Below are 4,574 nucleotides of genomic sequence, written 5' to 3' on the forward strand. Positions count from 1 at the left end.
GGGTTTCCTTTAGGGGCGCAGTTTTCATCATTTATTATGATATTTAGGTAATTAGAAATCTCGTAAGAGAAGAAAGATCGTAGCCAAGATGGAGATGCAAGCTTTCTTTCTGCTATTGGATGTCATAAGGTAACTCGCGGATTGGTCTTCATTGCGTACTAGCTTCAGTGGGAATAAGAAAGTGTTCCGTTATTTCAGTTGCTTTGCTTGGTCAACAACCAAAATCAGTTCTCGTTGAGTCCTGTATGTAATGTCTGTAATCCTTACCCACTGCCCGTAGGAGGATTACCCTTTCTGTAGGAAAGTGTTGGAAAAACTATAGTTGACTCTCACACTTTTTGTTTTGGGGGTAGCGGAGAAAAAATAGGCAAAAATTGAAAGAAAGATGAACAAAAGAAACGGATGTGACCTATCTTAGGTCCATAAGATACCACAGCTGAATAACCGAACCACGTCTACAAAATGTCAGTACCATGCAGCAATGTGCTTTTTTTTAAATCAGCCTTAATTAAGGCCTACGGGTCTGTGCACATCAGACCATCACATCAAGGTGACAGGATTCGAACCTATGGCCCTCTGTACCCAAAACAGATGCGCTGACCAGACTGCGCTACACCTCGTCTCACCCTCCGAAGCATATAGATCTACCCAATCGATGAAGAAAGAAAGAAATTTTATCCGAACTCGCTCACCTGGCACAAGGACGCGAGAACCAATCCGAGGTTTCAACCGCTTTTTTATAGTTTCTGCCTCCAGGGCGACGCCAAAAAGCCGTATAGTGCAGGAGCGCTCCATATTTTTTCCTCTTTTACTTGAATTTCAACCGGCTCGCTCCCGGCTACGTTCTTTCATAACCTTCGCCCGCTTAGAAGTGGATTCGAACCACTGACACAAGGATTTTCAGTCCTTTGCTCTAACCAGCTGAGCTACCTGAACCACTTTCCTAAAGTTTTCTTCATCGAATAGCGCCCTACCTTAGCACTTGACTAGTAAGGTAAGGCAAAAGTGCTTTACTAATGAGATAAGATATAGGGCTTTTTTCGCTTCTTCGTCAAGCTTTCGAGCAACTCTTTCAACTGCCGCCTAATCTCCCAACATGCTCACGAACCGAGAGACGTCCAGGTTCTGAAACAAAAAGACTGGTTGGAGAGGGACTCGGCCGAAGGTTCTGCAAGAAAGAAGTGCGTCCGGTCAAACAAAAACAACGCGCAACAGGCTCTCCACTCCGTCTCACTAAGTAGTGCTATTCTGTCCCTCCGGGGGACTCCAACTCCACCCATGGTGCCTTTCTTTCATGTAATTTCGCCTTTAGTTACACTTCCGTGCCGGAGGAAATGGGATTCAAACCCATGATACAATTTTCTTGTATGTCGATTTAGCAAACCAATGCCTTAAGCCACTCAGCCATCCCTCCAAGTTCTTGATAGAAATTTCATGTGCGCCCGAAGGGCTATATGATCCGCATAAGCCGTAGCGCGCTAGCACGCGAACTCTTCCTCTATGAGCGAGATTCTATCCCCAGCATCCAAGCCATCAAAATCTGCGGGCGAGGCCCATGAAGACCCACCACTGAATGATGAACTTTGTGCCTCCGACCAGACGAATTTCATTCACTTTCATCTGGTCGCCGGACTGTGATTCTTCTATTACATTACGGAGAAGTCAATTCTCGTCATGATCGATCTGCGTCCTACCGTAGTGCCCGGAGAACCTTAGCAAGGCAAAATACTGCTGATGGTAAGAGTAAATGTCCTAAAGCCAACAAATACTTATGATGGTAAGAGTAAATGGCCTAAAGCCTACAAATACTTATGATGGGGGTTGGGTGTTGCTGTGGTTGCTGTTATTGCTGTGGGCGAAGGAATGCTTCGTTGATTGCACGAGCTAGCCTGTAAGCAAGCTCCTTACTCACCTCTCTCTCTATAAAAAAAGCTCTCTCCGGAAAGCCTAACTTCTGAACCTCGGATTTCAGTCGAGATCTGTTAGAACCACAGGATAGGGGGGCTTGGCTACTCGAAAAGAGAAAGAAGGCGCTAGATTCGATCAGAGGCCGTGAGGCTTTCCCAGGCAAGTGAGGAAGGGGCTACGAGAAGGCTTAGTCTGAGCTGAGTCTATGGCTGATTGCTTAGCAGAATGTGATGAAAGGAGAAGGAAGGTGTGCGCGAAGAAAACTAAGGCCATTCCATATCCTTAGGTGCCAGTGTTATTGAACTAAATGTATCTTTTGATACCTTCTTCGCTAACGGAATTCTCCTTCAAAGGGTAAATACTGATAGGTAGAATCGTATCAACAGGTCACCTTTGGATGATCTTCTCATAATTTGAACTCAAAACTGAAACAATAGTCAATATTTGCTGCTATTCTTTCCATTTGTGCATTAACTTCAAGGCATCTTGTCTCATCGGGAGCTGCTGTCGGTAATATCTAATTTCTTTAGTTTCCCGGGGGCTAAGAGAGAATGATATCTGTTGAAGATTTCATCTGAACGATTAAGTTCCTTTCCTCAGAGGCAAGGCGCGACCCCTATGGGCGCTAATAGAAGTGATTTTTGAAAGGCAAGTGCCCTCACTCTCTTTCTGACACTAGGATGTTTTGTTCTACCCAAAGGGAACTGCTTTCTCGGGTAGAACCTACGGGGAGTAAGGCCATCTCCCGGATGATTTCCACTTTCACTTTTTGACAGTTGGTTGAGGAGAATCGGCTGCATTCCCAGTCTTGGAAAAGATGGATTGTACTCTGCTGGTTTTGAGCAAAATAGTAGCCAGCCGATAGTTGACTGGGAACGATCTTAAGAGGATCATTGCTTACTCGTTTTTCAATTCTTGCAGACAAGTAGATGGCTGCTGGTCTCCTTGGTAATAGATCGGATATTAGCCTTGAGTAGATGCCATGACTCATATATGGCTTGAAAAGGAACCCGGTAAACGGCGGCAGTCACTCTAACTGTCCTAAGGTAGCGAAATTCCTTGTCGCATCGTTCAGATGAAATCTTCAACAGATGAAATTCGAAGCTTCTTCAAGGCCTTTTTGCGACCGGAAGTTCGAAACCTTTCGGTCGTAGGAAAGAATACGAGCGGAACGAGATTGATCTCGCGGATTGGTCTTCATTGCGTACTAGCTTCGGTGGGAATAAGAAAAGTGCCACAATTTTGGCGGTCTTATTGGTCTTAGAAGCCGGTCTAAACGGGAAAGGAAATCTCTGAATCGGCTCCACGAAGTCTGAGTGAACACTCATGTCTTTTGGAGCTAGTGGCATAGATTGACTTTTCGTCTGCGGCAGATGCTGACCGACTTAAGTCAACAGTTTGCATAATGTTTTTAGGCAAAGCACTTAATACTGACACTGCCGAAGAAGCGGAGCGGATTCGGATGAGGCTGCTTATCGAATAGAGTAGCATCGCGAGAGAGGGTAAAATGCTTTTCCCTCTCGCTTCGCTCGAGCATCCTAAAAGGAATGGTGCTCGATGAAAGGATCCAGATTCCACACTATGCTGTGGGCTGGGGAGGGAGCTGTTCTGCGAAACTGTTCACGGGGCCAGACGGCTTTCAAGCAGGCTTCTAAGCGAAAGAGAAGGGAAAAAGAATTGGAAATGGATCCCGCCAGCTCACTAACTCATTACCCCTGCTGATAGGGGCAAATTCTTGCTAGTTGGAATCTTGGCAAAGCGATTGCGGAAGGCAGATTAATTTTGCGCCATGACCGCATCTGCATTCGTAATGGGGCTCATCATTACACAATAAAGGCTGAAAAGCGAAGGTTCTGAAAGATCTCGAGCGACAGCGAGAGGGCTTTGAAGAAGCACTCTTTCGAAGTGAGAGGAAGGTGAGGCTCCTTGCTGACGTGGCCTGGGATAAAAGCCATTTTCTTTTCTTACAGAACCTCGGTATTTACCGCTACGTCCCTGTGCTATCTATCAATAAGAAGGAATTTCGGGATGCCAAAAAATAGAAATCGAAGTAGCGATATGCCGATTTGCTGCTGCGGCACCTCCTGACTCTTATTGCCAATCTCTCTTAGCTCCCAACAGCCTAAAATCTTTCTGTGTTTAAGCTTGCTCTAGCTTCCCTCACTTCTTCTTATGCGTCCTATACTCACAAAATATTATGCACGGCATGCCTGCTCGTAGCGCCCAGATCTTTCTCTTCCTATTTATGTGCAATTGACTTCGTCAGGAAAGGGAATCGGTGGGGCTTTGCTTTCTTTATCCCGCTAAAGAGCCATTATCCCGCCTACTCCTGCCCTGACTAATGGGCAATCAGTTACTTGCTTGACTAATTCTTTCGAAAATCTCAGTCTAATCTCAGTCTATTGGTCCTATCTAATGTCATGTCAAACCTGAAAACAGAACATCGCATTCCTCCTAACTCCCAACTGCTTCTCAAGCGTCGAAAACAACCTATCTGTCCACTTGCTTGAAGCTCTCAACCTAGAAATACTGACGGCCGCAAACCAAGTTCACTGCCTGAATTTAGGAGTTAAATAACCCTCGTAGCAGGGACTTCACCTTGTGTATGAGTAAACCAACCCGCATATCTCTTCTCTATCCGTAGAGTGGTTTTTATGAATAGGTTC

At 45.5% G+C, this 4,574-nt stretch overlaps 2 non-coding genes across 2 annotated transcripts; both read right to left on the reverse strand.

Annotated features, from left to right (window-relative positions):
- Positions 1–545: 545 nt before the first annotated feature.
- On the reverse strand, positions 546–620 carry TRNAP-UGG. The gene has a single exon. It is a non-coding gene; the product is annotated as a tRNA-Pro (tRNA).
- Positions 621–862: 242 nt separating this feature from the next.
- TRNAF-GAA lies at positions 863–936 on the reverse strand. The gene has a single exon. It is a non-coding gene; the product is annotated as a tRNA-Phe (tRNA).
- Positions 937–4,574: the final 3,638 nt, after the last annotated feature.

This window comes from Zingiber officinale, chromosome 11A, assembly GCF_018446385.1.
Source record: "Zingiber officinale cultivar Zhangliang chromosome 11A, Zo_v1.1, whole genome shotgun sequence".
Lineage (NCBI taxonomy): Eukaryota > Viridiplantae > Streptophyta > Magnoliopsida > Zingiberales > Zingiberaceae > Zingiber > Zingiber officinale.